The following is a 27,189-nucleotide window of genomic DNA, read 5'->3' on the forward strand; positions in this document are numbered from 1 at the left end:
ACACATTTTCAATGGGAGACAGGTCTGGACTACAGGCAGGCCAGTCTAGTACCCGCACTCCTTTACTATGAAGCCACGTTGATGTAACACGTCTTCTTGCCTTATTTGTGTTTGACTTTATTTAATGTTTGGCTAGAATTTTACTTAACAAAACCAGTTTTCTTCGAAGTACTATTATCAAACATGTTATGTATTTTATGGAGGAATGCAGTAAATCATAGAACTGGCACCCTATGTTATTGAAAAGTACAGATTTTGAATGGAGAATGGAATGGTTTGTCAGGACTTGGACTATGGCGTGGTTTGTTCTCCCGTGGTGCAAATGAACATTTGGACCAGACATGGCGTGAAGGTGAAGACATGATTTATTTAAACACTAGTGATGGGTCCGGCAACACCGATGCATCGGCGCATGCGTCGAGCTCATAGAGCAAAACCCTGTGCCGGTGCGCGTACCGCTTTTAGAAAGTCACGTGACCGATCATGAGCTGTTTTGGTCACGTGACCGATACGCGAACTGTGTCGCACTGACGCCTCCTCTGTGCCCTGTGAGCGGGTCTTTTCTACAGCCGGAGAAATAATAACTAAGAAGAGAAATCGTCTAAAATGTAATACGTCGGAATTTTTTTTTTTTTTTTTTTTTTTTTTTTATAAAAATGTGTAAAAAAATAAAATAAAAAAAAATCCCAGTCCACAATCATCCACAACACGTTCTCTTAGATTTCCATGTTATGATACATGTTCACATTATTTATTGACTGTATCTAAAAAAGATAAAAAAATATTTTTATTTAAATGAAGATATGAAATAATCCTAAATGAAATACAATGACTTGGTTTATATTATTGTATATACTAGGGAAGGGGTCACCAACGCGGTGCCCGCGGTCACCAGGTAGCCCGTAAGGACCAGATCAGTCGCCCGCTGGCCTGTTCTAAAAATAGCTCAAAGAGCAGCACTTACCAGTGAGCTGCCTCTATTTTTTAAATTGTATTTATTTACCAGCAAGCTGGTCTCGCTTTGCTCGACATTTTTAATTCTAAAAGAGACAAAACTCAAATAGAATTTGAAAATCCAAGAAAATATTTTAAAGACTTGGTCTTCACTTGGAATAAGCGGTAGAAAAATGGATGGATGGATGGGTCTTCACTTGTTTAAATAAATTCATTTATTTTTTACTTTGCTTCTTATTACTTTTAGAAATACAATTTTAGAGAAAAAATACAACCTTAAAAATGATTTTAGGAATTTTAAACAAATATACCTTTTTACCTTTTAAATTTCTTCCTCTTCTTTCCTGACAATTTAAATCAATGTTTAAGTACATTTTTTTTTTTTATTGTAAAGAATAATAAATATTTTAGCTTCTGTTTTTTCGACGAAGAATACTTGTGAAATATTTCTTCAAACTTACTATGATTAAAATTCAAAAAAATTATTCTGGCAAATCTCGAAAATCTGTAGAATCAAATTTAAATCTTATTTCAAAGTATTTTGAATTTCTTTTAAAATTTTTGTTCTGGAAAATCGAGAAGAAATACTGATTTGTCTTTGTTAGAAATATAGCTTGGTCCAATTTGTTAAATATTCTAACAAAGTGCAGATTGGATTTTAACCAATTTAAAACATGTCATCAAAATTCTAAAATGTATCTTAATCAGGAAAAATTACCAATGATGTTCCATAAATTATTTTTTTAATTTTTTCAAAAAGATTCAAATAAGCTAGTTTTTCTCTTCTTTTTGTCGGTTGAATTTTGAATTTTAAAGAGTCGAAATTGAAGATAAAATATGTTTCAAATTTTTATTTTAAATTTTTTCGTGTTTTCTCCTCTTTTAAACCGTTCAATTAAGTGTTTTTTTCATCATTTATTCTCTACAAAAAACCTTCCGTAAAAGGAAAAAAAAATGTACGACGGAATGACAGACAAAAATACCCATTTTTTTAATATATATAAATGTATTTATTTAGCTATTCTTGTTTAAATCACACTTACGTGTAACTTACAAATGACAATATATTTATTTATTTAAGTGTGTATCAAACTGGTAGCCCTTCGCATTAATCAGTACCCAAGAAGTAGTTTTTGGTTTCAAAAAGGTTGGTGACACCTGTACTAGGGCATACAATCAGTGTCAGTTGAGTCGGTCCATAGGTTGCCTGTAGGGATTTTTAATGTCCAGCAGATGTCAGTATTTAGTGACACAGTATCGACACAGTATCAATACAGTTTTGCAATGTGTCGAAACACTTCATGACGCCTCATCAACCCATCACTATTAAACACTATAACTACAAAAAGAACAAACTAAAGGCGGAAGTACAAACTTGACAAATGAAACCAATACTTGCACGTGGGCAAAAAAACTAAGGACATGAACAAAAGTCGCTAACTGTGGCATGAATAGAAACAACTTACTTGGACATGGCATGAAGTGCGCAGAGGTAAACAAAGTGTGAAGCAGAGAGTCAGGGGTATGATGTCGCCAGAACGACAAACTGAAAACAATGAACTTAAATACTGGTGACATGATTAGTGAAAACAGGTGCGTGACTCAAAACGTGAAACAGGTGCGTGACGTGACAGGTGAAAACTAATGGGTTGCTATGGTGACAAACAAGAGTGCACAATGAGTCCAAACGTGGAACAGGTGAAACTAATGGGTAACTATGGAAACAAGACAAGGGAGTGAAAAGCCAGAAACTAAAGAGTCCAATAACTAGACATTTTTTTTCTACTTATGAATGGTTATTTTATTTTTTTCAAATGTTTTTTTTATACTTGCAAATTGCGTTTTTGTCATGACTTGGTCCTGGGTGTTTGCTTTTCCGGGATGCAACGGAAAGTTGGCTCGGGCAAGACGGGAATGTAAGTACATTTTTATTTAAACACTATAACTACAAAAAAAGGAAGTAAACAAAAAGCGCGCACAATGGCGGAGAACAAACTGAAACCAAAAAGACTATAAACATGGAACAAAAACTTACTTTGGCATGGGACATGAAGCAGGATCTAAGAGGATGAAGAGTGTGTAGAGCGTAATTGTGGGATGTCACCAGAAAGACAAACTGAAAACAATGAACTTAAATACTACAGACATGATTAACGAAAACAGGTGCGTGACTCAAAACGTGAAACGGGTGCGTGACATGACAGGTGAAAACTAATGGGTTGCTATGGTGACAAACAAGAGTGCACAATGAGTCCAAACGTGGAACAGGTGAAACTAATGGGTAACTATGGAAACAAGACAAGGGAGTGAAAAGCCAGAAACTAAAGAGTCCAATAACTAGACATTTTTTTTCTACTTATGAATGGTTATTTTATTTTTTTCAAATATTTTTTTTTATACTTGCAAATTGCGTTTTTGTCATGACTTGGTCCTGGGTGTTTGCTTTTCCGGGATGCAACGGAAAGTTGGCTCGGGCGAGACGGGAATGTAAGTACATTTTTATTTAAACACTATAACTACAAAAAAAGGAAGTAAACAAAAGGCGCGCACAATGGCGGAGAACAAACTGAAACCAAAAAGACTATAAACATGGAACAAAAACTTACTTTGGCATGGGACATGAAGCAGGATCTAAGAGGATGAAGAGTGTGTAGAGCGTAATTGTGGGATGTCACCAGAAAGACAAACTGAAAACAATGAACTTAAATACTACAGACATGATTAACGAAAACAGGTGCGTGACTCAAAACGTGAAACGGGTGCGTGACATGACAGGTGAAAACTAATGGGTTGCTATGGTGACAAACAAGAGTGCACAATGAGTCCAAACGTGGAACAGGTGAAACTAATGGGTAACTATGGAAACAAGACAAGGGAGTGAAAAGCCAGAAACTAAAGAGTCCAATAACTAGACATTTTTTTTCTACTTATGAATGGTTATTTTATTTTTTTCAAATATTTTTTTTTATACTTGCAAATTGCGTTTTTGTCATGACTTGGTCCTGGGTGTTTGCTTTTCCGGGATGCAACGGAAAGTTGGCTCGGGCGAGACGGGAATGTAAGTACATTTTTATTTAAACACTATAACTACAAAAAAAGGAAGTAAACAAAAGGCGCGCACAATGGCGGAGAACAAACTATGAAACCAAAAAGACTATAAACATGGAACAAAAACTTACTTTGGCATGGGACATGAAGCAGGATCTAAGAGGATGAAGAGTGTGTAGAGCGTAATTGTGGGATGTCACCAGAAAGACAAACTGAAAACAATGAACTTAAATACTACAGACATGATTAGTGAAAACAGGTGCGTGACTCAAAACGTGAAACAGGTGCGTGACGTGACAGGTGAAAACTAATGGGTTGCTCTGGTGACAAACAAGAGTGCACAATGAGTCCAAACGTGGAACAGGTGAAACTAATGGGTAACTATGGAAACAAGACAAGGGAGTGAAAAGCCAGAAACTAAAGAGTCCAATAACTAAACAAAACATGACTAAAACAAAACATGATTACACAGACATGACATGGTTAGCCACAAGAATGGAATGGTGTGGTACCCAAAGACTCACAGCCCTCCTAACGTAGCTGGCAGCACAGGTGCGGAGCAAGATGATTGGGTCTTGGCCCTGGTTAAGTGTGCTTCAGTCGGGGACTGTATGAGTGCTGCTCGTACTGGGGAGCTGCGGTTCATTGAGGGGAAACGGGAACTCCAACATACACGCTGACTCTGTCCGTTCTCATATTCACGGCAGCTTTGCTGACAAACACCTGGAACGCAGCACCCAGAGGTCAGAGGTCGAGGCGGTCCAGCCGGGAGGGAAGGCGACATTCCGAGGCTTTCGCCGACGGGCTGGGCGGAGGGACAAAAAAATAACGCTCGTCCGAATCCCCGCCCACTCTGTCCAAAGGAGGGCGGAGTTGGGCAAACTGCAAAGTCTCCCCGAGTGAGAGTGGAGGCGGTTGCCACGGTGATGTGATCGGGAGGTGTGACCTCGACGACACGGAATCCTTCCCGCCTCCCGATTTTCGCACCTTTGAACTTCCTGTTCCCCTTCTGGCTCGCAGGGGACGTGTCAGGATGTCTCACACACACACACACACGCACACACACACACACACACAGATAGATTTCAAGGTTGCGTGAATTGAAAAGTGAAAATGAGTGGGATGGGTGTGTAACTGCCGTGGAGTCACATGACCTTGTGAGCTGGGTGGGCCGCTGACAGGTTTATGGGGGATAAAAAGCTGCTCCTGGTGTTCAAGTCTCCTTCAAAACACACTGAATGCTACGCCTGCTGTCCTATACATCATGTGCTCTAAAAAAGTCAAACATTCTCTAATAATAAAGAAAAGGTTATATTTGTGGCTGTGGGCAACCTTCTAACAGTTTCCCACCTAGGCCTTCAGTGATGTCCGACTTCAATGATGACGTCTCAAAATAGCAGCATTGATGTCACCACATGACCATTGCTGGACAAATACTATACAGGAACACATTTACGCACTACTGTGCATTGAAACACATCAACAGTGTACAAAACGGGTTATTTTCTGGCGCATTTAAAAATCAATAAACCCGCATCAGCAATCGAAAGTGAGTACCGTTGATATTTCTTCGCCTTTTCGCATATTACAACTTGTGGTTGCGTGTCCAATCACCGTCACGTTTAACGCAAGGCTGCCTGGATGGGCTACTGTCAACAACTCTGATTGGCTATGGGAACTGTCTATCAACTGTATGTGTTCTGTTCCTTGACACTGCACAGCCACCACTAATGTTGATTCAAGCAGTGCTGGCAACATGCTCGCTGAATTGTTATTGGATAAAAACAGGAAGCAGTGGAGCCTAATATGACATGAAGAGAATATGATCAATACTTTTATAGATTTATGGAAAGTGTATTGGAAATAAAATGTCCGTTTGTTCATTTATGACCATGATTTATGTTGGGCCAGCAGAGACTTCTAATGTAGTTTTACTACAGAAGAGAAGGGATGCCTTGGGGGATCTCCCATAGGAGGAAGAGGAGCAGGGTTATCCATTGTGCAATGCAGTCTGCCGAAAATGACAAAAAGTGCAGTCAAAGTTGGAGTTGCCGCAAAACACTGTGGAGGGGGGCGTGGCCTGCGGGCCTGCAGCGGAATTTGACATAAATACATATTGAACATCTTAAAGTGCTTTTTTTTTTTCCCCAGTTGGAACAACTAGGTACTGTACTGTACTATCATGTGTCACGGTTGACCTGATACATGAAACGTGACAAACTAGGGGGAGTGCACTATAGTAGAGTGTTGACTATCTTAAAATGTGTTGTGGAGGGGGGCGTGGCCTGCGGGCCTGCAGCGGAACGGAGTGTGCCAGGACCGGCCTCGAAGTCAGCGACAGGTGCGTAGATGGCCCAGGTGGGCCTTATTATCTAATCACCTGTCGCTCTGTATAAGCAGCAGCCGGGAGGAGAAACGTTGTTGGAGCCAGAGCGAGAGCGACAAAGGATAATTGCAAATTGTGGAGGTTTCCCTCCCGTGGGTCCTCCAGACCACCAAGTATTGCCGTGCGAGCCCGGATCAGGGTTACAATAGCGTCTTTATTGTTAATTGTGCCGCAGGTTGCTTTCCAGCAATTGTCCTTTGTCGCTCTGGCTCTGGCTCGTGCTCTCGCTCCAGCTCCAACAACGTTACTCCTCCCGGCTGCTGCTTATACAGAGCGACAGGTGATTAGATAAAAAGGCCCACCTGGGCCATCTACGCACCTGTCGCTGACTTCGAGGCCAATCCTGGCACACCCCGTTCCGCTGCAGGCCCGCAGGCCACGCCCCCCTCCACAACACATTTTAAGATAGTCAACACTCCCACTAGTTTGTCACGTTTCATGTATCAGGTCAACCGTGACACATGATAGTACAGTACAGTACCTAGTTTTTCCAACTGGGGAAAAAAAATGCACTTTAAGATGTTCAATATGTATTTATGTCAAATTGTTGCTCAAAGAAATGAGTCCATTTACATTTTTGGTTTGTTTATTTATTTCGGAAAACAAAGTTATTTACTTTCCAATTACAGTACAATGTAAACAACTCAACAGCAATGAGAAATAAACATTTTTATCCTTTTAAATGGTTACTTGCATTATTATTATATATTATGATTACATGACATTATAAAGACTGTACAGTTTTTATCGGTTATTCTTCAGTTTAAGAGCATGATGGAGACAAAAGCCAAATATTTTGAAAGTAAATTATTGCAAATTGTAACGTGTGGGACAAGAATATGTTGATTGACGCTCTAAAAGTAACATGTATTTGTTATTTTCGCAGTTTTATGCATTTTTATGTAATAACATATACAAATCACAATTGCAATTTTGAACAGAAAAATTGCAATTTAAAATGTTTCTCAAAATCGTGCAGCTTTATTCCTAATTGTTTAAGTTAAGGACTTTTGTGATTCCAAAGGGAGTGCATACTAGGGATGTCCCGATCCGATATTTGGATCGGATCGGCTGCCGATATTTGCCAAAAATTGCGTATCGGCAAGGCATGGGAAAATGCCGATCCAGATCCAGTTTAAAAAAAAACTCCGGTCCGTGTTTTCCAAAGCACCGATTTAAATAATACATTCCACTTTTTTGCTGCTCCCTAAGTTCCGTTCCGCATTTTCCAGCACACCTTCAACACATCCACAGGTCTGTGGATTCTCACGCAGTTGCTTTTAGCTGCTGGCATTACACGACAGGCTCTTCTCACTCTTTCCTGTGTCTCCCTCTCACAGACAGCAAGCGCACCTTCTTGCACACGTCACATACTGTCACGTCATACGTCACATACTGTCACGTCATACGTCACATACGTATACATACTCTCCCAGCAGAGACGTAGCAGCATGGCTAACGTTAGCTGTGATGCTAGCGCAGCCGTGTGACCAACGTTCCCTCTAAGGTGCACGCCTGTGCAACTGCGCACTGTTTAAACGTCCTCTGCGCATAGCAAATCTATGCCACGCACAAAATCAAATAAAAAAATAAGCGCATAACAATTTTCGACACACGGACACGACAGAGAAAACAGTTTTCGTCATCATTGTTCAAATATTGTAACGTCGAGACGCTTATCTCCATTCGGTGCCACACGTCCACACCATCAAAATTCTGAGGCAAAAATGTCCACATCAACACCGTATGAAAAAATTAGTGATTTTTTTAGTTGTGATTTCCTTCTCTGCATGAAAGTTTAAAAGTAGCATATATTAATGCAGTATGAAGAAGAATGTTTTAATGTAGACATGCAAGCCTTGAAAGAACATTTTGAAAATCAAGACTACATTTCCTGCAAATGGGTGCATTTCTACCCTATATTTTAACTTTAGATTTATTCTCATATCAAACTCTTTTGGCTGTCTTTTTGACACTTACATCCGGCACCCCCCTCCACACCCTGGATTATAAATAATGTAAATAATTCAATGTGATTATCTTGTGTGATGACTGTATTATGATGATAGTATATATCTGATAGTATATATCTGTATCGTGAATCAAGATAGCGGACCCCGACTTAAACAAGTTGAAAAACTTAATGGGGTGTTACCATTTAGTGGTCAATTGTACGGAATATGTACTTCACTGTGCAACCTACTAATAAAAGTCTCAATCAATCAATCAAAACACATAGAATCATCATACTGCTGCGATTATATGCATCAAGTGTTCATTCAAGGCTAAGGCAAAATATCGAGATATATATCGTGTATTGCAATATGGCCTTAAAATATCGCAATATTAAAAAAAGGCCATATCGCCCAGCCCTAGTTTCAATGATGCCATTTCTGTTTGTCATGTATAATTTTGTCTATTTTGTGTTTATCCTTGAATAAACAGGTCAGTTTCTTGTTACCAACCATTGTGTATTATTCAAACTCCCCTAATTCAGCTGGCTAGTTGTTATCAAGAGTACTAAAACCCTTTTCAACATGATTCTGACAACTAAGTAGGCTAAATAACTTTAAACTTTAATACATGCTCGGATAGGCCAGTATCGGTCAGAATCGGTATCGGTCAGTATCGGTATCGGATCGTAAATGCAAAAACAATATCGGTATCGGATCAGAAGTGCAAAAACCCCGATCGGGACATCCCTAGAGTGCACCAAAGGACTAGTGACAGAGTGCGTGGCTGCAAATAAGGAAAGTTTAGCTAATTGTTGTTATTTTGGTTTTATTATTAAATAGAAAGCTGACCCCCTTTGTTATGTTTGTTTGATACGCAGCATAGTTCTTTATATTGTGTTCAAAGTGTACACACTGCGACTTATTACTATTTACATCGTTTCTTATGGAGAAATTGGCTTTTAACATACAAACTTTTCTATTTACACACCCTGTTCAAGAACCAGTTAAGTTTGTAGATATATGTTCCATCCATCGATCCATCCATCCATCCATCCATCCATCTTCTTCCGCTTATCCGAGGTCGGGTCGCGGGGGCAGCAGCCTAAGCAGGGAAGCCCAGACTTCCCTCTTCCCAGCCACTTCGTCCAGCTCCTCCCGGGGGATCCCGAGGCGGTCCCAGGCCAGCCGGGAGACATAGTCTTCCCAACGTGTCCTGAGTCTTCCCTGTGGCCTCCTACCCTAAACACCTCCCTAGGGAGGCGTCCGGGTGGCATCCTGACCGGATGCCCGAACCACCTCATCTGGCTCCTCTCGATGTGGAGGAGCAGCGACTTTACTTTGAGCTCCCCCCGGATGACAGAGCTTCTCACCCTATCTCTAAGGGAGAGCCCCGCCACCCGGCGGAGGAAACTCATTTCGGCCGCTTGTACCCGTGATCTTGTCCTTTTGGTCATGACCCAAAGCTCATGACCATAGGTGAGGATGGGAACGTAGATCGACCGGTAAATTGAGAGCTTTGCCTTCCAGCTCAGCTCCTTCTTCACCACAACGGATCGATACAGCGTCCGCATTACTGAAGACGCCGCACCGATCCGCCTGTCGATCTCACGATCCACTCTTCCCTCACTCGTGAGCAAGACTCCGAGGTACTTGAACTCCTCCACTTGGGGCAAGATCTCCTCCCCAACCCGGAGATGGCACTCCACCCTTTTCCGGGCGAGAACCATGGACTCGGACTTGAAGGTGCTGATTCTCATCCCAGTCGCTTCACACTCGGCTGCGAACCGATCAAGCGAGAGCGGAAGATCTTGGCCAGATGAAGCCATCAGGACCACATCATCTGCAAAAAGCAGAGACCTAATCCTGCAGCCACCAAACCAGATCCCCTCAACGCCTTGACTGCGCCTAGAAATTCTGTCCATAAAGGTTATGAACAGAATGGGTGACAAAGGGCAGCCTTGGCGGAGACCAACCCTCACTGGAAACGGGTCCGACTTACTACCGGCAATGCGGACCAAGCTCTGACACTGATTATACTGTGTGCGAACCGCCACAATAAGACAGTCCGTTACCCCATACTCTCTGAGCACTCCCCACAGGACTTCCCGAGGGACACGGTCGAATGCCTTCTCCAAGTCCACAAAGCACATGTAGACTGGTTGGGCAAACTCCCATGCACCCTCAAGGACCCTGCCGAGAGTAGAGAGCTGGTCCACAGTTCCACGACCAGGACGAAAACCACACTGTTCCTCCTGAATCCGAGGTTCGACTATCCGGCGTAGCCTCCTCTCCAGTACACCCGAATAGACCTTACCGGGAAGGCTGAGGAGTGTGATCCCACGATAGTTGGAACACACCCTCCGGTTCCCCTTCTTAAAGAGAGGAACCACCACCCCGGTCTGCCAATCCAGAGGTACCGCCCCCGATGTCCACGCGATGTTGCAGAGTCTTATATATGTTCCAATTACGTTTAACATTTATTTTTACTATATTCTATTTTCTTTGTGTATTCTGAGTACAGTGTGAACAAATTATCGTATTTTCCGGATTATAAGCCGCACCCGCATGTAGGCCGCACCCACTAAATTTTAGAAGAAAAACAAACATGTGTTCCATATATAAGCCGCACCAGACTATAAACCGCAGATATATATGTTATGAAATGAGATATTAACATGGAACTATTTGGTAAATGTTTATGTACATACCTTACTTGTGCCTTAATGAGATGAATAAGATGTTCTCTTGTTTTAATAAGGTCCAAGATGTTTATCAGGATTTTTCATATTCTTGGAGTTTGAACAAGTTCCTAAAGTGGATCATTTTTAGTCGCTTTTTTTGATCAATTCCTTCCATAGTTTAGCCGTTAGCGAAGAAAAACCCTTAGATTAGCCTCATATTTGTATAACCCGCAGGGTTCCAAGCTTGGGAAAAAAGTAGCGGCTAATGCATACTTGCCAACCTTGAGACCTCCGATTTCGGGAGGTGTGTGGGGGGGGTTGGGGGGGGCGTGGTCGGTGTGGGGCGGGGGCGTGGTTGGGGGCCTGGCTAAGAGGGGAGGAGTATTTTTGTTGTATTTTTTTGTTTGTTTTGTTATTCCATTATGCTTCAATCCCTCTCTTTTTTCCCCCCCTCTTGCTCACAATACACCTGTGCGTCACATAGCGCTCTCTCTCTCTTTCTTTCGGTAAACCAACATGTTTACTTTTTTACTTTCTTGTTTTCCTTTTTATGTCACTTATTTCACTACCTGTTTAATCCACCACTTTCTTCTTTTCTTTTTATGTTATGCTTTTTGTTTTGTTTTTCTCTTTCTATTTCTCCACCTGTTGTGTGTCCCCTTGTTGTCATCAGCATTTACACTCACAGCTAATACATGCACAACTATACACACTCTGCACACCTACATATATGCATGATAGGTTTACATTTAGATACAGACATGCATTATTTACACATAAAGTACACACATACATCCACACACTTAGTTACAGTCTAGTTTAGTATGTCCACTATGCAGTTTGTCACTTGGAATGTGCGTGGTGTCGGGTCAAAGGAAAAAAATATAAAAATTCTTAATCATTTGAAGAGCATGCAGGCAGACATTGCTTTACTACAAGAGACTCACCTCTCCAAGTCCGATACCTCAAAACTGCATTCATCGCAATACCCACACACATACCTTGCTAGTTACAACTCCAAACAGAGAGGTGTAGCCATTCTCATAAGTAGAAAGGTCAACTTTACAGTCCATAACTCCATTACTGACATAGAGGGAAGATACATCATTCTTAATATTTCTGTTGACGGGAGAAACTTATGTATCGCCAACATTTATGGTCCAAATGTTGATGACCCCTCCTTTTTTCACACTTTCTTCTCTTCACTTTCTCCTCACTCAAACCACTGCTTGATTCTAGGAGGGGACCTCAACTTAGTATTTAATCCAAATATAGATCGGTCCAGAGTGACTGGGAGTCACCGTGAGTCTCAGTCAGTGGTAATACTTAAGCAATATATGAAGGATTATGGTCTTTGCGATGCCTGGCGTTCTTATCACCGCACTCTTAGGGAATACACTTATTTTTCTCCAGTTCACCACTCATTCTCTCGCATTGATTACTTTTTAACTAGTAGCTCAATTTTATCTGACATCTCAAACATTCACATCCATCCTATCATCATCAGTGACCATGCACCTGTCTCACTTTCCCTCACCAACAAAACTATCACTGCACCTATCAAACAATGGAGACTTAATACATCATTACTAAAGGACCCAGACTTCCTAAACTATTTTGAGAAAGAATGGACAGATTTTTTAGATTTTAATGATCAACCAGAAATCACGGCGTGCGTTCTCTGGGAGACGGCAAAAGTAGTTATGCGAGGAAAAATTATTTCTTATTCATCATACAAGAAAAAAAAGGAACGTTTACTAGAGCAGGAACTTGAAAATGAAATAAAAATATTAGAATTAGCTTATGCGAATTCACAACATGATCACACTCTGAACAAACTGAGAAAACTCAAATTAGATTTAAGAGAAATAATTGATAAGAAAAGTCAATTCCTGCTCCAGAGGTTACGCTTAGAAAAATTTGAACATGACAATAAACCAAGCAAATATTTGGCTAACCAACTAAAATTAAACAAAGAAAAAAACTCTATACCATCCATCAAGGATTCAGCTGGGAACATTACACACGTTCCTGAGGAAATTAACTCCATCTTTAGAGACTTTTACAGAAACTTGTATACACCCCAGATTGACCCATCTCTTTCAGACATTGAGACATTTCTCAATGGCATAGACTTACCTAAATTGAATACAAGGCAGGTATCAAATTTAGATCTTGCTATTTCTGTAGGCGAACTACACGATGCTCTTCAACAGATGCCAAACAATAAAGCACCAGGGCCTGATGGGTTCCCTGTGGAGTTCTACAAAACATTCTGGTCACTGCTAGCTCCGATATTTACGAAAATGGCTTTAGAGATTAAAGAAAACTCATTCCTTCCTCCAAATATGAACTCTGCCACGATCAGTCTCTTGCTAAAACCTGATAAAGACCCAACACTTCCATCCAGTTACCGGCCAATCTCCCTGATTAATGCTGATCTTAAAATTATCTGCAAAGTATTAGCTCAAAGATTAGAAAAAGTCACTCCATATATAGTACATCCTGATCAAACAGGTTTCATCAAAGAGAGACAATCGTCCAACAATGTTCGCCGTCTACTCAATGTGATAGACTATTCTGTTATTCATAATCTAAAAACAGCTGTTGTTTCATTAGATGCTGAAAAAGCATTTGATAGAGTGAACTGGAATTTTCTTCTAGCTACTCTACAGAAATTTGGATTTGGAGACTCATTTATAGAATGGATTAAGGTCCTATATAGTTTTCCTACAGCTTCGGTTAGAACGAACAGCCAAATATCTCCAAGGTTTAATCTTATGAGGGGCACAAGGCAAGGGTGTCCACTTTCTCCGTCACTGTTTGCTATATTTATTGAACCTCTTGCAACGGCTATTCGACAGCATGCAAATATTAAAGGCATCCATACCGCAACCATTCATCATAAAATAAGCCTTTATGCTGATGATGTATTACTTTTCTTACAAAATACACATTCTTCTCTTCAAGATACAATCTCACTTATCAATAAATTCAGTTCTATTTCAGATTACTCCATCAACTGGTCCAAATCTACTGTGTTACCAATTAATTTTGATTTTCAGAGCACCTCATCGATTCCACTGCATAAAGGGAACATTAAATACCTGGGAATCAATATTTCCTCCACATTGTCAGATCTGAATCGCTTGAATTACTCCCCAATCTTAAAATCGATTGAGGATGATCTGGCGCGTTGGAAAACACTGCCAATCTCACTTATGGGAAGGGTTTCTACCGTGAAAATGATGGTCTTGCCTAGGGTTAATTATCTATTTTCAATGATTCCAACCAAACCTTCTCAAATCTGGTTTAAGTCACTAGACTCACACATCAATCAGTTTCTTTGGAAGAGTAAACCAGCACGAATCAGCCTTAAAACTTTACAAAAACCCAAAGAACATGGGGGTCTAGAACTCCCAAACTTTTCCTATTATTTCCTTGCAAATAAACTACAATATATATTAAAATGGATCAATCCCACTTTATTAGATTGTTTATGGTTAGAGATTGAACAATCACTTAGCCAGGAGATCCCAATTTCTAACTTGCCCTTTATTAGCCAAATTCTCCGAAAACACAACTGCTTTAAAAGTATTAATATACGCACTACCTTAACAGCTTGGTGGGAGCTCACTCCATGCCAATTTACGCCTATTTGGAATAATCCTGATTTTCTTTTAAACAAGAAGCCATTGAACTTTCCAACATGGTATGATAAGGGAGTCGGATGCCTTGGGGATATCATCAATGCAAACAGTTTTATTTCTTTTAAAAGTTTAATAACACAATATGCAATCAATCCTAATAAATTTCTAGAATATATACAAATCAAATCTGTAATCAGCGCAAGATTCAACAAAACAACATGGGAAAGTAATCCTACGACCGTTAAATTCTTCAAAATATCTGCCCCCAAAGCTTTATCCAAATTATATGCTCTCTTATCAAAAATAGATAACACAATAAGTATTCCAACTTCTAAATGGCACTCAGACGTATCAACAAGCTGTGACCCAGAATTCTGGAAACAAATATGCCTCAATACTACTCGTTTGATTAAGAATCCAAATGTACGACTGATTCAGCTCAAAATACTTTACAGAATACATTACACCGGTCTAAGAATGTATAAAATGGGTTTAGCTGACTCTAACATCTGTGTACACTGCTCAGATAATAAGATAGATAATTACTTGCATTCAATGTGGTCCTGTGCTCCCGTGAGTAACTTTTGGCTTGGAGTGTGCGAGAACCTATCATTAGCGTTAGAGATTCCTATTCCCATCGCCCCCGCACTCTGCCTGTTGGGTGATCTCTCCGCAACTGATCTTGATATAAACAAAACATACCTCCTTATAAATGCGTTAGGCATCGCCAAGAAAACTATTCTCATAAATTGGAAATCAAAAAATAATTTATGTATAAACCTTTACAAAAACATTTTATTAGATTATGTAGTTATGGAAAGAATGTCTGCTGAATCAAACCAACAACTGACAGAATTCCGATCTCTTTGGGCACCGCTAATTAATTTTCTGACCTGACTCCCTTGGGGGCCGGGGCTGGGGCTCTGTCCCGGGGGTCTTGCTCCGTGGGTGGGGGGTCCTGGGTGCCGGGGGGGCCGTGTGCCGCGGGGTCGGGTGGGCCTGGGGTGTGTTTCCTGGTTCCGGCCTGGCGGGCCGATCCGTGGGTGGTCTGGTGGCTGGGGGTGGGTGGAGGTGCCTGGGCGGATGTTGGGGTGCGGGTGGGGCTGTGGGCGGCCGCCTTGGGTTGGTTGGGGGGACTGTCCCTCCCGTGGGTGGTTGGGCGGGGGATTGCGCCCGTGGGGCTGGGGTCTTGCCGCTGTCGGGCGGGGGTCGGCTCGTGCCCCTCTGGCTCCGGGTGTCCGTGGGCTTCCTCCTTCCCCTGGGGCGCGGGGCGGGGTCTGCCCGGGGTCGCCCTGCGCTGCGGCTGTGCGGGCCTGCCTGGTGCCGGGTTGGGGGGACTGCTTGCCTCCCTTGTTGGGGCCCCGGCGGTGCTGCCCGACTGCCCTGCGGGAGTCCCCCTCCTGTGTTTTACTCTGCCCTTATTTTTTTATTAATTTTATTTATTTATTTTAATTTATTTTATATGTATATATATATATATATATATATATATGTATATATGTGTATGTGTATATATGTATATGTATGTATGTATGTATGTATGTATGTGTATGTATGTGTATGTATGTGTGTATGTATATGTATATATATATATATATGTATATATATATATATATATATATATATATATATATATATATATATATATATATATATATATACATATATATTATTATTATTTATTATTATTATTATTATTTTTATTTATTTTTTTTTTAATCTATTTAATATAGTTAACTTATTCTGTTAAATTATATATGGGTACGCGTGTATGTGGGTGTGTGTACGTTTGTATATATGTATGGTGAAATCTGTGTGTATGTATGTAGGTACATATGTATGTGTCGCTGCCCCGGTGTGCATTGCTGATCGCGGCGCCGGGTCTGCTGAGGTGCCGTGGCATGCCGGCTGTGGGCGCAAGACTGGGCCCTTATGGCTTTTTGCCGGATGGGATGCCTGGTGGGTGGTGGGCGGGGGGGGGCTGGACGTGCGGGAAGGGCTGCGGGGTTTGGTGGCGTTGGGCACTGTTGGCGACCAGGCCTCTTGTTTATTTTTATTTATTTTATTTTATTTAAAGGGTTTATTTTTATTTTATTTTTATTTTTTTATTTTCTTTCTATTTTTTTCTATTTTTTTATTTTTTTTTGTGTGTTGTGTATGTATGTGTTTGTGTATATGTGGGCTTATGTATATGTGTGTGGGTGTATTAATGTGTATATATGTGTGGATGTGTATGTTTATATGTATATGTATGCGTGTGTGTATGTATATGTATATGCATATATGTATGTGTGTATATGTATGTGTATATGAATGTGTAGGTGTGTGCATGGGTGTGGATGTCCGGTGGCTCAATTGGCCTGGCTGTGGATGAGTTTGGGTAGGTGGGTTGGTGGCCTCGGTGGTAGCCGGGGGTGTGCGTTGTTGTGGTTTACGGGGTCGGTCGCTTTTTTGTTTTGGTTTCGGCGGCCGCGGGTGTTTATGCTGCGGACGGGCGGTGGTGGTGATGGTTGCTGCGGTGATACCAGCGGTTGGCATCGCTGTGTTGGGTTGGAGTGGTTGGGGGACTGTGGCTGGTGTCTGTGCGCTTGTGGGGTTGTGGGGCTGGCTGGCGTTGGCTTGCCGGCTGGTTTGGGGGCTGGCGGGCGGACGGGATGCATTGGCTTCTTCCCCCGTTGGGGGGCTCCTTCCCCTGGCCGGGACTCGTATGGGCACGTTGCTGTGTGGATGGCCGGGATGCGGTGTTTGCATTGGGCGTGGGGGCTGTGCAGTTTTTCTGCGTTTGGTTGCCGGTATGGGCTCTGCAGGGTTGGGTTGGGGCGGGCGGGGGCTGGCTTTGTTTGGCGGGGGGAGGGCTCGCGTGGCGTCACGTTAAAGTGGTCTGGTGTGGGTCACGGGCTGTGGCGGGGGGTGGCGGCCTCCTGGCCGTAGTTCCTGGTTGTCGGCCGCGTGGACTGGGGTGTTGTCCGGGCCCTCTACTAATCCTACTTATAGCGCACACAGTCACACATATATAGGACTTTGGGGATTGTCCTGCGGGGAGGCATGGCGGGGGGTTGAGGATGCCTCCAATGGGGCTCCAGTCCTCCTGTCTTGTCCCCTGCTCGTCCATCCCTCAATCTTAGCTGCATATTAGACACTTAGGATTTGGGGGGCTTGGTTTGGTTGGGACCCACCATGACCTTGATGTCCCCCAATTTTAATCGCATTATTAGTTCCCACAAGCATACATATCTCACTCACTCTACAGTACACACATCAATAGGGACTGGAGGTCAGCTGTAACGGCTGACCTCCTAATTTTAACTACACAGTAGACACTCTGGGGGCCTTGTACACATGCATGGGGGGTTTGGGGTTCGGCGCACCCCTCATTGCCTCGTCGGCCGGCGGGGACTGCGGTCTGGTGGCCTGCCAGGCTTTTATTCATTTATTATTGTTATATATATTTTTTATTTTTTATGTATTTATTATTTTTATTTTTATTATTTACTTATTTTAATTTTATTTTATTTTATTTATTTATTTATTTTTTTTAAATCTTATTATTTATTTGTGTGTGGCGTCGCGCGGGTCTCACTTCCTGTTGGGTGGGGTCCGTGCCCGTGTGGCCCGACCTTGCGCTGTGGGGTCTCTGTTGGTGACTTGATGTGGTGGCGGCGCAGCCCCCGTGTCTGGTCTGGATGCTGTGTCTCGGTTGTTTGGGCGGTGGTGTGTTTGTGCGGGTTTGGGTTGGGGTGGGGGGCCTTTTGGTTGGGGGGGTTGTTGGTGTCTCTTGTTTGCGTGTTGGCGTTCGGGCTGACTGGCGGGCTGGCGCCGGCTGGTCTCCGTGGTCCTGGTGGCGTGTGGTTGCTGGTCGCAGTTTTTTTTTTTGATCGCTTTGATTTGATGGGCTGGTGCTGGCTGTCTGGGGTTATTGCGGCTGCTGTTTCTACTGCCGTTTGTTTGTGGTGTGGGCGCCCGTGGCTGCTGGGTCTGGTGCAGGGGTGTGGCTGATGTTGTGACTGGTGGCAGCGCGCGCGCGTGATGGCTGTCGGGGCTGACGAACTGTGTATATGTATGTATATGTGTGTGTATGTATGTATGTTTATATATGTGTATGTGTACATATGTGTATGTATATGTATATATGTGTATGTGTGGGTATGTATACATGTATGTGTGTATGTGTATGTATATATGTATGTATGTATGTATATTTCTGGGGGTACGCTCTGGGCCTGCCTGTCAGACGGGGGTCGACGCCTCGGGCTACTGCATCCGAACTGCGTGTCTGGAGCTCCTGGGTCCCGCTGTCCATCCCTTCCGGGTGCCCGTCTTGGTTGGGGCCTGTTGGGCCTAGTCCCTGCGTCTATTGTGGTAGCTTGGTGCTGCAAGGTATTCCGAGGTGCTGCGAGTCGGCCAGTTGCTGGGGTAGTGACCTTGTTTGTCAGCATGTCTGTGATCTTTTTTTAATTCTTTTTTTTAATTAATTAATTAATTTATTTATTTATCTATTTTTTTTTTTTTTATATATTTTATTAATATTATTTTTTAATTTTTCCCCTCCCTCAGGGGGGGGGGGCTCGGCGGGGCGGTTGCTGGTTGTTCCATCTCCATCGTTGGGGTCCCTGCGGGTGGGGTGGGTGGTTCCCGTGGCCCTGTGCCTGGGTGGTCCTGCGGCGGCCGGTTTGGGTGGGGTGGCCGGGGGATGGCCGGGGGTGGGGGGGTGGGCTCGTGGGGGCCCGGTTGCCGGTGGGGCGGGGGCGGTCTTCCCGTCCGGTTGCGGGGAGTCTCTGGGTCCCTCGGGCGGGGCGTCTCGCCTTTCTGCCCATGTGGGGTGTGGTCTCTCGCTGGCTTGGGGTCTGGCTGTCCCCTGCTTTTCTCGTGCCCTGTCCTCTGCCGGGTGCGTCTGTCTGCGGCCTGCTGCTGGCCCTTGTGGGCGGTACGGTGGGTCGGGCTCTGGGGTTCCTGTCGCTGGCCGGCTTGACTGCGTGGGGGCGGTGGTCCCTGGTTCCCTGGGCACCACGCCTCCTGTTTGTGGGTTGGGCTCTCGGGGGTAATGGGGCCGTGCTCTGGCTCCCACGCACTCTGGGAGTCGAATGTATTGTACATGCAAATTCACATATGCTCACATACGTACATAGGTACCTACGCTCCCACATACATACACAAATACAGTACATATTTACCTACCTAATGTTCGTACATCCACACGCACATTCAACATACAAACATACACATACACATACTGTACATATACATTCACTGTACAAACACATATACACATTCTGTACATATACATTCATTGTACAAACACATATACACATTCTGTACATATACAAGTACATATGCATACTTACACTCATGCACATAATCACGTTTCATCAAACATATATTAACGTTGTTGCCCTAGGGTAAACTGGGTGTAACACATGGCACACTGACAAAGCTTAACCTATTGTGACTATAACAATCTACAAGGTTAATGTAGGTTGCTTCTCTTTCTCCCCCTCCATTTTTCTGCATTCTTTCGTATCTCAAGTTATCATTACGTATATGTATTGTTGCATTTAAACAACTGTATTGTTGATAATAAAGGTAAATTATTGGTATTGTTCATTATCAATAGCGCTATTTCTATTGGTATTTGTATTGATCCATTTGTAGTGTAATAATGCTCATTGTCATTTCTGTATTATTTTTTATTTTTCGCTAACTGCTTATTTGCTATTACTTTTACCATCATATTTGTACATGTCATATTTGCTGATGTTGCTCTATTGTTGTTGTTGTTGTTGTTTGCTGTTTTTATCTCTCTGTCTAATCCCCCTCTTGTCCCCACAATTTCCCCCTCTGTCTTCTTTTTTTTTCTCTTTCTATCCCCTCCTGCTCCGGCCCGGCTGCACTAAATGATAATATAAATACATTTAATAAAGTAAAATACAAATAAGGCAACAAGAGAAGTATCCTACACTTCTCTTTTGTAAAGTAAATCTGAACAGCCGATATGGGCATCTACATCAACTATATGATTTGCCTGAGAAGCTGGACAGGACACAAAAAAACAAAAACAAAAACAAAAAAAAACAAAAAAAAAAAGAGGGGAGGAGTATATTTACAGCTAGAATTCACCAAGTCAAGTATTTCCTATATATATATATATATATATATATATATATATATATATATATATATATATATAGGAAATACTTGACTTTCAGTGAATTCTAGCTATAAATATAATTATTTATTATATATATATATATATATATATATATATATATATATAAAAGAAATACTTGAATTTCAGTGTTCATTTATTTACACATATACACACACATAACACTCATCTACTCATTGTTGAGTTAAGGGTTGAATTGTCCATCCTTGTTCTATTCTCTGTCACTATTTTTCTAACCATGCTGAACACCCTTTCGCAGGTACCCAGAAAGGTTTCGAGTACCACCAAAAAAACTGAATCTCTGAAGACAGTATAAAAATCTGTGTTAAAGGTGTACAAATACTGTTTGTATAATAAGCATGTTATTGTTTACAAATGAGGGTTAAGAGTTCAGTACTAAAAAAAAAAAAAAAAAAGAATGTGGCTTAAGTACAGTTTTTTAATTGAGCTGCTGCATTTTTTGGTTGGGTTGTTTATTTATTTTGAGGAACTTCTCCATTTCTAAAAGGGGAGGAATGTTATAGAGTGATCTATGCTTGTCTGTTGCCATCTCCTGGTGAATGTTGGCTATAGCGTACTGTGGTTACTTTTTGGTTGGCCAACGATTTACGTGGTGTTGCGCACCTGACGTCAAGTGTGTGAGTCTGTTCTGAAGTCTACAGTAAAGAGACGTACTTCATCACCTCGCCTGGTTATTGCCTCCAACTCAATATATTACAACAACATTGCTGTTTACGGCAGATGAACTGCTTTACGGTAGAATAAAACATGACTGCTGTTGTTGTGTGTTGTTACCGCGCTGGGAGGACGTTAATGAAACTGCCTAACAATAAACCCACATAAGAAACCAAGAACTCGCCCTCGATCATTCTACAGTTATAACGTGTGTTGTGGGAAAGCGGACGTGAATACAGGCTGTTGACACGTCACTCAGGTCCGCATGGAGCTGGAGGGGGCGTGGCTTCCAGCTCCGCCTGAATTTCGGGAGATTTTCGGGAGAAAATTTGTCCAGGGAGGTTTTCGGGAGAGGTGCTGAATTTCGGGAGTCTCCCGGAAAATCCGGGAGGGTTGGCAAGTATGGGCTAATGGTCTGTAAAACACGATCAATTTTAAGTTTGAGTTCTGACTTGTCCTCAAATTGGACTTGTAGAAAAAAGGACTGGTTTGAAAGCCCAACACCGAGGTGAGTTTTATGCCAGAGACCAACCAAGCGTGGACTGGAGGCCTTCACGGTCCACAGGTGAATAGATCCTAACTCACTCGGTAGCGTCAGTGCCAATCAATCATCCCAGGTGACGTCCCCAACGTCACGCGGGAGACGACAGAAGGCAATGGCTGACCTTTTCCGACCAAGGCTGAGACTTAATAATGTGTGGGCGCTGCGGGGCACCTCTTCCTTCCTCGCTCTCGCTGGACCAGATATTAGCTGACATTTAGCCGTCTGCTCGCTGCACTTTGGCACAGGAGGTGTTGGTTCAGGTGCAGGAGAAGAAATGTCTGAGCTCCAAGCAGACTTAGGACACTGGTGCAGGACCACACTGCCCCCATGTGGCCGCTCCAAAACTGGGTTTTTTTCCCGTCAATCTGACAAAATCCTGTTGTTCTCTTATTATTGTTTTTTGGGATAGTTCAATCAGTTGAGCGATTACACGTGTCTATTTAACGCAAATGTTTACATTTTCTGAATGCCGAGGAGCAAGACCTCTGTGCCGCCCTCCATATGGAGGAATTTCTTGGTTTTACTATAACATCTTTCCTTGATCAAACACGTCTTCTTATCTATTTGTCACTGGCACTCATGGAGGGCGGACGCTCTTCTTCCCTCTCCTGCTTGCTTCTTTGTCTTCACTTTCTCATTGCCTCGCTTTTGCACTGCTCTCCAAATCTAAACATTGGAACTATTTAACTGGCCTCAACTAAATTGACAAGATCTTGGGTTTGGGGGAACCTGCTTGTCTTCACGGAGTGGTTGTTGCTGGACACACCACGGACTCTTGGGAGAAGAAGGAGTGCCTGGCGACGCTTTCAGTGGAGGACGTGAAGATATCCACCTATTCAGAGTTATGACAACAACAGGACATCTGCTGATTGGAGTAAGCGTTGCTCTGGTTTGTCCACAAATTGGAAGTTGCTGGCAGTCTTCAAAGTAGCCCAAAGCTGCCACAAATGATTGGAGGATGTGGGAAGAACTGTGGATACTCTTGTGATTTTGGATCACATGGGACTGTCACATGGGACTCCGGGTTGGGGAGGAGATCTTGCCCCAAGTGGAGGAGTTCAAGTTACTCGGAGTCTTGTTCACGAGTGAGGGAAGAGTGGATCGTGAGATTGACAGGCGGATCGGTGCGGCGTCTTCAGTAATGCGGACACTGTATCGATCCGTTGTGGTGAAGAAGGAGCTGAGCCGGAAGGCAAAGCTCTCAATTTACCGGTTGATCTACGTTCCCATCCTCACCTATGGTCATGAGCTTTGGGTTATGACCGAAAGGACAAGATCACGGGTACAAGCGGCTCAAATGAGTTTCCTCCGCCGGGTGGCGGGGCTCTCCCTTAGAGATAGGGTGAGAAGCTCTGTCATCCGGGAGGAGCTCAAAGTAAAGCCGCTGCTCCTCCACATCGAGAGGAGCCAGATGAGGTGGTTCGGGCATCTGGTCAGGATGCCACCCGAACGCCTCCCTAGAGAGGTGTTTAGGGCACGTCCGACCGGTAGGAGGCCGCGGGGAAGACCCAGGACACGTTGGGAAGACTATGTCTCCCGGCTGGCCTGGGAACGCCTCGGGGTCCCACAGGAAGAGCTGGACGAAGTGGCTGGGGAGAGGGAAGTCTGGGCTTCCCTGCTTAGGCTGCTGCCCCCGCGACCCGACCTCGGATAAGCGGAAGAAGATGGATGGATGGATGGATGGATGGATGGGACTGTCTGCCCTGCAGGATGAATTTGAGGACCAGTCATAGACAATTTAGAGTGAAAAAGCAAATTTTATTTTCACTCGCATACAAAACATTCTAACTTGGATTGTTTCCCTGGCTTGGAGACTCTCCCGAAGGACAGTGCAGCGAAGACACAACAAACTCCCTTCCTGTCTCTCATGTTGACTTTGGACTGACTAGCGACTGCATGACATCAAGGCTGCGGAATAGAGACACACAGCAGGCTTACACAACAAATATATGCCACACACACATACCCCCCATCCAACGCCCTTGACGCAAATCCCTTCGGGGTGTTGGACGACAAGGCAGCAGCTGAAGAGCTGCAGCCGGCCACCATGGCCCCTCACTCCCTCATCTCTGTTGCAAGTCTCGAGTTGTATGTTGTAATTTGTATATGTGCTTTGCTATGGAGGTCTTTTCCCACTCCAGACTGGGCCACCTTAGGAGCTCAGTCGAGATTGTATTTTCTTACTCATCCTACCCCAGCGTTTACCTTTTTCCCATCTTTTACGGGGCGCCTTGTGGTGACCCATCAGCGTTCCTGTTCTGTAACCCTGTACACTGTTTGTTTGTCTCATCTTGAACGGGTTTGTGCTGAAAACTAAGTTTTGTTGTACTTGTGCAATGTTAATAAATACCTACCTACCTACCTACCTACCTAACTACCTACCTACCTTATCCACAGGTTTATTGACTGTAAAAAGGGTCAAACTGAAAACACACTAGCAGAAAGGATGCTTACATTAATTATAGACATACAAACAGTTCATTACATACACAAACATACTACAATAACTTAGATGAGTAAAGAAACACCACAAAATATGTATTTTAAGCACTCTACAGCAAACTAGCTTACTATGCTAACATCATACTTGCCAACCTTCCCGAATTTTCCGGGAGACTCCCGAAATTCAGCGCCTCTCCCGAAAACCTCCCGGGACAAATATTCTCCTGAAAATCTCCCGATTTTCAGCCGGAGCTGGAGGCCACGCCCCCTCCAGCTCCATGCGGACCTGAGTGAGGACAGCCTTTTTTCACTACGGGAGGACAACAGGGTGACAAGAACTAAATCATCCAGACTAGAGATACATTGTATTATTATGTTTATCTTACCTAAAAATAAATAGATATTTATTAATTTAAAAAAAAAAAAAAACTAAATACATTTTTACTATATTTTGCTAAAAACATCAAAATTAATTGAATTTTTATTTTTATTTTTTCTGACTCCTTATTACATCCAGCCATAGAATTTTACGTTAAAATAAACATATTTGAAATAATTAATTTTAAATTATCATAATAATTAATTTAAAATGACCATATTTAATTATTAAAATAATTGCTTGTTTATCAACAACTTTAGCATTTTATTCACTACATTTTGAAGCTCTCAGAAGCCAAGCTATGTTATATTCCTTAATATGTATTTATGCAAGTTTGAAGTATCATTTATCCAAACACAGTTTTGTTTGCATATTTTCAGGATGTAGATATATATATATATATATATATATATATATATATATATATATATATATATATATATATATATATATATATATATATGAAATACTTGACTTGGTGAATTCTAGCTGTCAATATACTCCTCCCCTCTTAACCACGCCCCCAACCACGACCACGCCCCCACCCCCCCACCTCCCGAAATCGGAGGTCTCAAGGTTGGCAAGTATGGGTAACATTCACTTCAAATGAGCATGATTGACTTTTGGCCATAAAACGTCCCAAACTACATCACAGCCAACAAATAATCAGAGGTGGGTAGAGTAGCCAGAAATTGTACTCAAGTAAGAGTACTGTTACTTTAGAGATTTATTACTCAAGTAAAAGTAAGGAGTAGTCACCCAAATATTTACTTGAGTAAAAGTAAAAAGTATGTTGTGAAAAAACTACTCAAGTACTGAGTAACTGATGAGTAACATACACACTCATATCATACATATATATATATATATATATACATATATATATATACCGTATATATATATATATATATATATATATATATATATACATACATACATACATATACTAACAATGTATGTATGTATTGTTAATAATATATATATAATTGTTAATAATATATATATAATTTATAAGTATTTATTTTGCTGTTTTTGTTTACATGTTAAAGGTGTTTTAATGAATATACATGCATGTTTAACATATAGATTCCTTTCTTTAATGAAGACTAGAATATAAGTTGGTGTATTACCTGATTCTGATGACTTGCGTTGATTGTAATCAGACAGTCCTGATGATAACGTCCACGTTTTCAAATGGAGGAGAAGAAAAGTTCCTCCTTTCTGTCTAATACCACATGAAAGTGGTGGGTTTTTGGCATCCTATTTGTCCAGCTTCCATATTCGTTTTTATACACTTTACAAGAAATATATTGGTGTCAAACTCCGTGGCTTGCTAGCTTGTTTACGCTGGCTTTCGGAGACTCTTGTTTTGAAAGCGCAGGCGCGATGGCGCGGCACTTTTATTGTGAAGACAGGAACGTCCTCATGTGCGGTCAGTATTGAGGCTTTTGACGGTACGGTTGAAATAAAACAAGTATCTTTTTTCCTTCACACTTTTGATTGATTGATTGGAACTTTTATTATTAGATTGCACAGTACAGTACACATTCCGTACAATTGACCACTAAATGGTAACACCCCAATAAGTTTTTCAACTTGTTTAAGTCAGGTCATGTGACCACCTGGCTCTGTTTGATTGGTCCAACGTCACCAGTGACTGCATCTGATTGGTGGAACGAAGTGAAACGTCACCAGTAAGGCAGGCACTTTGAAGGTCTGTCTGACAGACCAAAACAAACAAAGCGTGCATTAACAGATCGATAAAAATTAGTAGCGAGTAGCGAGCTGAATGTAGATAAAAGTAGCGGAGTAAAAGTAGCGTTCCTTCTCTATAAATATACTTAAGTAAAAGTAAAAGTATGTTGCATTAAAACTACTCTTAGAAGTACAATTTATCCCAAAAGTTACTCAAGTAGATGTAACGGAGTAAATGTAGCGCGTTACTACCCACCTCTGCAAATAATACACCATAATCAAATATTTACATGCTACTCAACGATACTTTGTTTGGCGTGAGAATTAAGAAGATGAAAACGTTTAAAATCGTCACCGAACTAGCTTTTAAACTCTACATGAGAGGAAGTCCTAACATGGGCATCACTGTAAACTAAGCAATGCTGCTCCCCGCTGGCTAAAGGAGGAAGTGCACCTCACTGTTGGATTCCAAAGTGAACTTAAACACTTATATTCTTAATACATTCAACCTCTTCCTTCTTTTATTAGTTGTATTGTGTTTATGACCGCAAGATAATATGAGCAAATATGTAATTAATGAATGACAACACAAGCACTTTTATCAAAGATCATCCAAA

The 27,189-nt window shown here is 42.1% G+C and overlaps 1 long non-coding RNA gene across 4 annotated transcripts in view; it reads left to right on the forward strand.

Annotated features, from left to right (window-relative positions):
* LOC133617595 (uncharacterized) overlaps positions 1–27,189 on the forward strand; it is a 232,822-nt gene that overhangs the window by 167,626 nt on the left and 38,007 nt on the right. The window contains exon 4 of one of the 4 annotated variants that reach the window (XR_009817036.1): positions 4,710–6,141. The exons of the other annotated variants lie outside the window; for them this stretch is intronic. This is a non-coding gene — a long non-coding RNA (uncharacterized lncRNA). Of the gene's footprint in view, positions 1–4,709; positions 6,142–27,189 lie in introns of those variants that run through there. 4 annotated transcript variants of the gene reach the window in all.

Source organism: Nerophis lumbriciformis, linkage group LG18 (assembly GCF_033978685.3).
Source record: "Nerophis lumbriciformis linkage group LG18, RoL_Nlum_v2.1, whole genome shotgun sequence".
Lineage (NCBI taxonomy): Eukaryota > Metazoa > Chordata > Actinopteri > Syngnathiformes > Syngnathidae > Nerophis > Nerophis lumbriciformis.